Genomic DNA, 11,472 nt, shown 5'->3' on the forward strand with positions numbered 1-11,472 from the left:
TTATATAGGTAGAGGGAGTTAGGAGAGTCCAAATGAGGTGCGGTTTTTGGCCACATGATCGTGATCGAATGACCGATAGGATGGAGGGGGTTTGGATGGGTTTTGGACCACTTTGGAGGGGTGTTGGGCTGCAACACACACGAGGCCTTTACGGTTCCTCGGTTAACCGTTGGAGTATCAAACGGACTCTAAGTGACACGAAACTTGACAGGAGGTCTACCGGTGGTGTACCAAGGCCGCTTGGCAAATCTCGGTCCAATCTGAGAACGTTTAACACCCGCACACGAAAAGAGGTAAAAGGAGGATGCCGGAGGACATAGGAGCGCCCGATTGCAAAATGGACAACGGGGAAAATGCTCGGATGCATGAGACGAACATGTATGCAAATGCGATGCACATGATGACATGATATGAAAAGCATGACACGCATGAAAATGACAAGGCAACAACAGCGAATAACTGGAAGACACCTGGCGCAACGGTCTCGGGGCGTTACACAGGCCAAGTTGGCTAGACAAGCCAAAGAAGCTGTGACGAAATTCAACGAAGACTCTGCTGCTGCTACTGCCGCTGAGGCCTTTGTCAAGCCTAAGAAGGCCATGTCAAAGAAGCCTGCGCACAAGCCAAGTGCTTCGCCTTCAGTGCCCTCAAGGCCAAGTTCCTCAGCAATGCCCTCACAGCCAGAATCTTCAAAGCCCTCAAGGCCAATTCCTCATGCTGCTCCTGCTCCTCCCAAATCCTCAGCTCCTCAAAAGTCCTCAGTAGCTCCTCCAAAGTCCTCAGCTGCTCCGACAAAGTCCTCTGTTCCTGTGCATCTTGCCACATGCCAAATGACCACAGGCGTCTCAATTACCTCAGGAGCTTCAGCTAGTTCCTCAGTTGCACCAAATTCTTCAACAGGACCCTCTCTGCTGAAGACAAAGGCCACTACTGGACGAGGTCCTTGCCCTAGTCCTCAGAAGAAGCAGGTCACCTTCCAAGTGCCGTCTGAAGAAGACGAGGCTGATGATGAAGAACTTGCTGAAATCATCAGAGATAGGCAAGTCAGGGCCGCTAGAGCCAAAGGCACAAATGTGCCACTGCTTTTGGATCCAAAGTTGATCCTCGAATACATTGATGTTTGGCACAAGGACCCCAACACTCCCATGCCTGACTTCAAGCTGACTCCTGGCCAAAGTCACATGCTGACCCACTTCATACAAGAAGAAAAATGGAAATATGAGAAGGCCAGCCATATCAAGAAAGCGCAGTACAAGAAGGAGCGCTATCTAAAGAAAAACGTTGTCTCTATGACAACTGAAGAACTTGTCACTGTTCAAACTGAGATCAAGAAACTCAGTGATGAATTGCTGATTGGCTTGGTGCCAAGGTTCGCTTTGTGAGACTTGTTGATAACTTCACCTCAAATGTTGCAGCCCCAATGCAACAGGAAATTCCTCAGGCTGAAGCATCTGCTCAGCCGACTGAAGAACATGCCAGCACTGCTGATGACTTTTAGGCAGCTGAAGAAAATGTGAGTTCCAGGGCTGATGACTGCATTCCAGCCGCTGAAGAAATTGCCAGGGCATCCACTAGTGGTGCGCCTGAAGAAAATGAACAAGTCAGGGAAACTGCATCAGTTGTGCCTGAAGAAAATCAACCAGATTCCTCTGCTCCTCCTGCGCCTACACCAACTCCGATCCTTCCAACTGCATCAGATGTGAAGAAGACCAAGGTTGTAGAGTGTGCAGCTGTGAAGAAAAGGAAAGCATCAGCTACTTCAGATTCTTCAGCTCCAAAGAAAATGAAGTCTATGACAAGTTCGTTCGAAAATCCCATTGATGTTGTTCCGATCTCTACCATGCCATCAAAGGACCTTGTTCCTTTTGATGAAGAATATGTGATCCCTAGCAGATCTGATGAAGAAAATCCTTCTGTTGCTTCGTCAGAGCAGATGGATGAAGAAATTAAAGCGGATAAAATCCCTTCAACACCAGTTATTTCCTCGCCTATGCCTCGGTTCACTGCTGAAGAGGCTGGCATTGAAGAAATGGAAGATGAAGATGTGGACGTTGGCTGGTCCACACTAGTGATGAATGATGAATTCTGGAAAAGTCAGCATCCCAACTCTCCAATGTTCGCACCTTTACAGCAAATACCTCAGTCCCCTGTACAAACTGTTCAAATGGGCTCTGAAGAAACTCACCCCACTTCATCTGTATGTGAAGAAATTCCAGCCACTAGTGCTGAAGAAACTACTGCTGCTGAACATCTGAAGACGCAGACTGCCACTAAAGAGGAACCAGAAATTCCTCAGCCTGACGAACCTGAGATTGCGATTCCTGAGGTTGTGATGCAACTCACTAACACTCCTCTACCCAAGCCAAAGGATCCATTCTCCAGGAAGCAAAAAATTCAAGGCTAATGAGTTCTTCGGCGAGCACGTATTATTCACAGACTACAACCCCTATGACTCTGCTCGCATTAGGAAGAGGCGTTTCTGGACTGCCAGCAAGGCTAATTTCTATTCCTCAGTGTTGTTCAACAAAAACAAAATCTTCTACCATGAGCACATTCCTCAAGTGGATATGGAATCTCTGTCGTGCTTTGTACCAGTCCTCAGTGTTCTTCACAATGCTGGACTGTTAAATTTCTGCACTGACATCTGTGATTGGAATAAGAACTCATTCTTCAATTTTCTGCGACGTTGCACATCACAGGAGATTCTGAAGATGTGAATTCATGGGTGCTGGACTGGATGTCTGAAAACACTCACTACACGGCACCAACTACTGAATTGCTTTGTGCCTTACCACTCAGTCCTCCCCTTGAAGCTGCTTGTTGCGCCTACAGTGAACCTGAGCTTACAAACCACTACATGCAAGTTCTAATGAAGCCTTTGAAGCCAGGTCAGGCCCCACGAACCAAATTCCTCGTGAAGAAATTACTATATGTGCCCAGAACTGTCTATCGCATTCTGACGAGGACAATGAGTCCCATCAAAGGTCACGACTCATCTGATGAGGAAATTGTTGGCATCATGAAGAATCTGATATTCAATATCATTCATGGCATTCCTATCAATTATCATGATTTCTTCATGAGGACTCTGGCAAATGTTGCACTTTCTCCGTTTGAGCTGAAGCCTTATGCACCCTGGATCATGAGATTCCTCGAGACAAGGACTTCCCTCAACTACAAAGCTGATTTTCAGAATCACCTCAGCTACTTGCCCCCGATTGAAGTCCTCAAGTGGACCTATTCCTCAGTTGACGAGAAGGGCAAGGCACCAGCTGTTATAGATGAAGGCATTCGTCCATTGGATGGTCAGTTTCGCAAAGTTACATCTTATTCCACCAATGATGACTCTGCCACCCATGACTCTGCCAATGCACCCAAGTCTACTCCTCAAGCCACTGCTCCTCGTGTGATGACTGGCCGTGAGCTTCTACTTAGTCTTCACCAGAAGGTGGATCGAAACCATAAATGGGTTAAGCATCAGTTTGGTTCATTTCTTCACAACATGACTGCTACACACAATGCAGTGAAGAAAAACCATTACTACCTCCATGAAGTTTTCGGTCGCACCTGGGCCATTCTGTCACATCTGTATGCTGAAGAAGATCTCAAGAACATGGGTCTCAAGGAAGATTTTGACTGGTCTGCACCTCCACCGAAGAAATTCAAGAAGGTCAAGGTTCCTTCCTTGGTGGCCAGCTCATATTCTTCATCGCGCGACACCGATGAGCATGAAGACTTGGACGACACTGCAGCAGGCCCTTCCACGACAAACGACCCCAACAACGCTGGCGCTCCTTCACCAACTTGATATTCTTCAGGGGCATTAGTCCTCATTTTCGATCCTTTTGGTCATTTGATGACAAAGGGGGAGAATTTTGAGTTAGTCTTCAAGCGGGTCTATCTATATGGGCTTTTTTTGCTAAGTTACAACTCTCGTTCTTCCGAAACTTTATTGGATCGAGTTGTAAACTTAAACCCGATGATGCTCTGATACTCTTGATGCTTTTTCTGCATGCTTATTCTTCATATATGTTAATGCACGCATGCTGAATTACATCAGTCACCATATTTCATCATGCATTCCAAATTCTTCATTACGATATGTCAAATGCGTGTATGAATTCCAAGATATAGGGGGAGATCTCCATGATTCTACTCTTCAAGTGTGCAATGCTTCAAAAGAAAATTCCTCACCATGCACATATTCAGGGGGAGTTCTTCTATATCTTGCAATCAAATTCCTCAATATCAGTATTTACACTTCATATGTTTATCCCCGTTGAAAACTTAACCTATATTGTCATCAATCACCAAAAAGGGGGAGATTGTAAGTGCATCTAGTGCCCCTTAGTGATTTTGGTGTATTGAAGACTTATAGGTTAAGGGACTAATGCGTTTTTGAGTGTACACAGGTCTATAAGTCTATGAGGAGGTTGATATTTACAGAGAAAGTCGACCCCTAAAAATGAAGTTCTTCGACTGAAGACTTTGGATTTCTGAAGACTTTCTAAAGACTTTGAAAGTGAAGAAATTAGTGTGACCTTGAAGACTTGGTATTCATTTGAGAAATATGAAGCGTGAAGACTTTTGTTTTTGTAGTTTCATTTTCTCTTTCTTGAGTCTTAGGAAACACCGTACTGTTAAAGGGGGTCGAGGAAATACTAAGGAAAAAATTCCATGTGATGCTCAACTCAAAATCCTACACCTACCAATCCCTTCGAGTGAAGCCATTGGAAATCTCATACAGTTCAGTCATATTCTTCAGTGACAGAGACGAAGCTCTTCTTGTCTCTGAGGAATTTGTTCTGACTGAGGAGTTAGGAATTCGCCAGTGCGGATTGCCTACATAGTGTGGAACATGATAGCCCTGAGGATTTTGCTACTCAAAATTCCGACCGTTGTTGTGCTATGCGCCAGTTGTCCCAAAATATCTACTCGCCTAATGGTCATATCATTGAAGGGCATTTATGTCTTATCATGTCGGGCTGCTCCCTGGGCTATAAATAGCCACCCCCTACAACCACTAGCTGGTTGGCTGCTCCGAGAGAAACTGACACTTGTCATTTGAGAGCATCCCATCCTCCGAGGACTTTGAGCGAAAATCATCAAGTGAGGAAAACCCAAACCCAAACACCTACAAACCCCAAGTGATTGAGCATCACTGAAGAGATTGATCCTGCGTGGATCCGACGCTTGTTACCTTTGAAGATTGTGCTTCTTCCAGACGGTTAGGCGTCAAGGTCTAGAGCATCCAAGAGGAATTTTGGATCGCCGAGTGACCAAGTTTGTGAAGATTCGGAAGTCACCTAAAGACTTACCATGAGCGATTGGGCAAGGTCTGTGTGACCTCAGCTCAAGGAGAATACGGTGAGGACTGTGTGTCCGGGACTGGGTGTCCTCAGGTTTAAATACCTAGCCGCTCCAACCAGGCGTACAACTAAGACAACATTTGGAACTGGTCTACCAAATCATTGTCTTCACCAAGCTCACTGGTTCTATTTCCTCAACTCTTTCATTTCCTCATAACTGTGTTGAGTGCTTGTTCATATCTGTGTTTGAAGACTTTGACTGAAGACTTTCTCAAATTCCTCAGTTCAATTTCTTCAGTCTGTTTGTCTTCATCCTGTGTTATCCTGTGTTTACGCATTATGTACTCTATGCTTGTCTTCATTTCATCATGATGACTATGCTTGTGCTCTGTTATGTTTACTTTTGAGTACTTATTCCGCTGCTAGTAGTTCTTCGCTAAGGAATTTCCTCACCTACAAATTCCTCAGTGAAGAATTCATAAAACTCACTTATTCACCCCCCCTCTAGTCGATATAACGCACTTTCAGCTGTCCATACCCTCCATGCTAGGCGGGTTATTCTCAAGAGGAGTGGACTCCGCTCCTCACTCATGAGAAAATGGCTGGTCACCGGGTTGTCCAGTCCCATGCTCAAATCAAATCAAAATAATTGCAAACAAAACTCCCCCAGGATTGTCGTTAGTTGGAGGCACCCGTTGTTTTGGGCAAGCCATGGATTGATTCTTGTTGGTGGTGGGGGAGTATAAACTTTACCATTCTGCTTGAGAACCGCCTATAATGTGTGTAGCATGGAAGATATCGAGATCTCTTGGTTGTTATGTTGACAATGAAAGTATACCGCTCAAAATATTATTCATCTCTATTTCAAAACCGAGCTCTGGCACCTCTACAAATCCCTGCTTCCCTCTGCGAAGGGCCTATCTATTTACTTTTATGTTGAGTCATCACCATCTTATTAAAAAGCACCAGTTGGAGAGCACCGCTCCCATTTGCATGTATTACGGTTAGTTTACATTGAGTATGACTTGACTAGATGTATTTTACCATGAATTACAATGTCTAGTCAGTCCTTGATCTTTAAAGGTGCTCTGCATTTATGTTTTGCGGTCTCAAAAAGGGCTAGCGAGATACCATCTTGTTATATCATATTATGATTGTTTTGAGGAAGTGTTGTCATCCGAGATTAATTATCATTGCTCGCTAGTTGATTATGTCATTGATATGAGTAAACATGAGACCTAAATGTTATTGTGAATATGGTTAGTTCATAATCTTTGCTGAGAACTTGAATGTTGGCTTTACATATTTACAACAACAAGAGCAAACAGAGTTTGTAAAAGTTTTTCTTTATCACTTTCAGTTTATCAACTGAATTGCTTGAGGACAAGCAAAGATTTAAGCTTGGGGGAGTTGATACGTCTTCGTCGTATCTACTTTTCCAAACACTTTTGCCCTTGTTTTGGACTCTAATTTGCATGATTTGAATGGAACTAACCCGGAGTGACGTTGTTTTCAGCAGAATTGCCATGGTGTTATTTTTGTGTAGAAATAAAAGTTCTCGGAATGGCCTGAAAATCAATGGAGATTATTTTTGGAATATATAAAAAATACTGGCGAAAAAATCAACATCAGGGGCCCCACACCCTATCCAAGAGGGTGGGGGCGAGCCTACCCCCTGGCCGCGCCCCCTGCCTCGTGGGCCCCCTGGTGCTCCACCGACCTCAACTCCAACTCCATATATTCGTGTTCAGGGAGAAAAAAATTAGAGAGAAGGATTCATCGTGTTTTACGATACCGAGCCGCTGCCAAGCCCTAAACTTTCTCGGGAGGGCTGATCTGGAGTCTGTTCGGGGCTCCGGAGAGGGGAATCTGTCGCCATCGTCATCATCTACCTTCCTCCATCACCAATTTCATGATGCTCACCGCCGTGCGTGAGTAATTCCATCATAGGCTTGCTGGACGGTGATGGGTTGGATGAGATTTATCATGTAATCGAGTTAGTTTTGTTAGGGTTTGATCCCTAGTATCCACTATGTTCTGAGATTGATGTTGCTATGACTTTGCTATGCTTAATGCTTGTCACTAAGGCCCAAGTGCCATGCTTTTAGATCTGAACCTATTAGTTTTCCATGAATGTATGTGTCTTCTTGATCCTATCTTGCAAGTATATAGTCACCTATTATGTGTTATCATCTCTTAACCCCGAAGTGACAATAATCGGGATACTTACCGGTGATGACCGTAGTTTGAGGAGTTCATGTATTCACTATGTGTTAATGCTTTGGTCCGGTACTCTATTAAAAGGAGGCATTAATATCCCTTAGTTTCCAATAGGACCCCACTGCCATGGGAGGGTAGGACAAAAGATGTCGTGCAAGTTCTTCTCCATAAACACGTATGACTATATTCGGAATACACGCCTACATTACATTGATGAACTGGAGCTAGTTCTGTGTCACCCTATGTTATAATTGTTGCATGATTGATCGCATCCGACATAATTATCTATCACTGGTCCATTGTCTATGAGCTTTTCATATATTGTTCTTCGCTTATTTACTTTTCCGTTGCTACTGTTACATTCAGTATAAAACCAAAAATATTACTTTTGCTACCGTTGTCACTACTATCATATTACTTTGCTACTAAATACCTTGCTGCCGATATTAAGTTTCCAGGTGTGGTTGAATTGACAACTTAGCTGCTAATACTTGAGAATATTCTTTGGCTCCCCTTGTGTCGAATCAATAAATTTGGGTTGAATACTCTACCCTCGAAAACTGTTGCGATCCCGTATACTTGTGGGTTATCAATCATCGTGCTAAGCTAACGGTTGGGTCAAGTCAATCACATCATTCTCTAATGATGTGATCTCGTTAATCAAATGAAAACTCATGTATATGGTTAGGAAACATAACCATCATTGATTCAACGAGCTAGTCAAGTAGAGGCATACTAGTGACATTCTGTTTGTCTATGTATTCACACATGTACTAAGTTTCCGGTTAATACAAATCTAGCATGAATAACAAACATTTATCATGATATAAGAAAATATAAATAACAACTTTATTATTGCCTCTAGGGCATATTTCCTTCAGTCTCCCACTTGCACTAGAGTCAATAATCTAGTTCACATCGTCATGTGATTTAACACCAATAATTCACATCTTTATGTGATTAGTTCACATCTCCCTGTGACTAACATCCAAAGGGTTTACTAGAGTCAATAATCTAGTTCACATCGCTATGTGATTAACACCCAAAGAGTGATCATGTTGTGCTTGTGAGAGAAATTTAGTCAACGGGTCTACCACATTCAGAGCCATATGTATTTTGCAAATTTTCTATGTCTACAATGCTTTGCACGGAGCTACTCTAGCTAATTGCTCTCACTTTTGATATGTATCTAGATCAAGACTTAGAGTCATCCAGATCGGTGTCAAAGCTTGCATCGACGTAACTCTTTACGACAAACTCTTTGTCACCTCCATAACCGAGAAACATTTCCTTATTCCACTAAGGATATTTTTGACTGTTGTCTAGTGATCCACTCTTGGATCACTATTGTACCCTCTTTCCAAACTTATGGTGAGGTACACAATAGGTCTGGTACACAGCATAGCATACTTCATAGAACCTATGACTGAGGCATAGGGAATGACTTTTCATTCTCTTTCTATTTTCTGTCGTGGTCGATGATACGTCTCCGTCGTATCTACTTTCCCAAACACTTTTGCCCTTGTTTTGGACTCTAACTTGCATGATTTGAATGGAACTAACCCGGACTGACGTTGTTTTCAGCAGAATTACCATGGTGTTTGTCGGTGTCAAAACCGGCGGATCTCGGGTAGGGGGTCCCGAACTGTGCGTCTAGGCGGATGGTAACAGGAGACCGGGGACACGATGTTTTTACCCAGGTTCGGGCCCTCTCGATGGAGGTAAAACCCTACGTCCTGCTTGATTAATATTGATGATATGGGTAGTACAAGAGTAGATCTACCACGAGATCAGAGAGGCTAAACCCTAGAAGCTAGCCTATCGTATGATTGTTGTTCGTCCTACGGACTAAAACCCTCCGGTTTATATAGACACCGAAGAGTGCTAGGGTTACACAGAGTCGGTTACAATGGTAGGAGATCTACATATCCGTATCGCCAAGCTTGCCTTCCACGCCAAGGAAAGTCCCTTTCGGACACGGGACGAAGTCTTCAATCTTGTATCTTCATAGTCCAGGAGTCCGGCCGAAGGTATAGTCTGGCTATCCGGACACCCCCTAATCCAGGACTCCCTCAGTAGCCCCTGAACCAGGCTTCAATGACGACGAGTCCGGCGCGCAGATTGTCTTCGGCATTGCAAGGCAGGTTCCTCCTCCAAGTACTTCATAGAAGATTTTGAACACAAAGGTAGTGTCCGGCTCTGCAAAATAAGTTTCCACATATTGCCATAGAGAGAATAATATTTACACAAATCTAATCTGCTGACGTATTCCGTAGCGTGACATCACACCACGGCCAAGTCTTTATTCGAATCGTTTTACTGTCCCACTTCAGCGCGTTTAGCGAGGCGGTTTCCCTGGCACGTCTTGTCAAAGAAGAGATCGTGTCCCCTTATTCCGGGATTCTCATCAATACGGGCGTGGGTAACCCAACCGCGCCATTGATTACGGCGCTTGGGAGATAAGCGAGTTTTACCAGGCTGGTGGGGACGCATAGTCGCGTCCGCCCATATAAGGGGATAAGGATCCACCTTTTCATCCACGCCTTCTTCCTCCTTTGCCTATCCATTTCCGCGCACTCGAGCTCCAGCGCCCAAGTCCGCACACCCCACCTCAACCTTCTCCAGCCATGTCCGGAGCGGGAGGCAAGTGGATGGTCTCCTCTGTCACGGAGGGACACATCAAAAAACTAAGGAAGGCAGGATACTTGTCTAACGACATTGCGCACCAGCTTCCCGAAGAGGGGCAGCTCATCCCCACCCCTAGGCCCCATGAGAGGGTGGTGTTCCTCCCCCATTTCCTCCGCGGACTGGGCTTCCCTCTCCACCCATTTGTCCGGGGGCTCATGTTCTACTATGGCCTGGATTTCCACGATCTAACCCCAAACTTTGTCCTCAACATCTCGGCGTTTATCGTCGTGTGCGAGGCTTTCCTCTGCATCCGCCCCCATTTTGGCCTATGGCTCAAGACTTTCAATGTCAAGCCGAAGGTGGTGCGCGGCACCCAGGCGGAGTGTGGAGGCGCCATGGTGGGCAAGATGCCCAACGTCCTATGGCTCGAGGGCTCCTTCGTGGATACCCTAAAGGGGTGGCAATCGGGGTGGTTTTACATCACCGAGCCGCGCGACCCTGAATGGGTCGCAGCCCCCGAGTTCCGATCCGGACCCCCTACGCGGCTCACCTCCTGGAAAGAATGGGCCTGTCGTGGGGTAAAAAAGGAGAGCTGACTGGACTCCAAACATGCGTCCAAACCCTGGTGGACAAGAAGCTCAAACTTGTCAATGTAGTCCAGGTTATGCTCATCCGCCGGATCCTCCCGTGTCAACAACGGGCTTTCAAGCTGTGGGAGTTCGACCCGGCGCAACACCGAACTCTGAGCAGGCTCTTCGACACGACGTACGAAGATGCCTGGAAGGTGCTTTTCAAGGGCGCCGAGGCCCCCGCATCCGCTACCGAGGATCGCGGATTCAGCACGCGGCGTCACGCTAGTGCGGTAAGCTGTTTTTACCTTTTACAGGGTATTAGTTTTTCATAGTTTGACTCCATGCGGGATCTAAGCTCCCTTACCTTTGACAGGATTGGCAGGGGACGTCCGGACAGATCAACTGTCCGGCTCCTTTGCCCGAAGGCCTAGCGGATGCTCGCTTGGCGAAGCTGCTGGTTCCGGCACCCTATGTGGTGCCGGAGAAGAAGGCCAAGAAGAAGGCCACGGGGACTTGAAAGAGTGCCCGGCGCCTGGAGGTGTCGGATTCATCATTCGACGACTCCAAGACGCACTCCTCCCTTGAATACGAGGAGGAGGAAGAAGAGACCTCTCCCCCTCCAGCAGGGGGAGGGAAGAAAAGGAAGGCCGCCCCAACTGGGGAGGCCGAAGGGTCCAAGAAGGGGAAGACCCTTCCTCCAGACTACTCCACCAACGCCGACGACGGCGAAGAGGAGTGACCGC

This window comes from Triticum urartu, chromosome 4A (genome assembly GCF_056163025.1).
Source record: "Triticum urartu cultivar PI428250 chromosome 4A, HENAU_Tu73, whole genome shotgun sequence".
In the NCBI taxonomy this organism is placed as follows: Eukaryota; Viridiplantae; Streptophyta; class Magnoliopsida; order Poales; family Poaceae; genus Triticum; species Triticum urartu.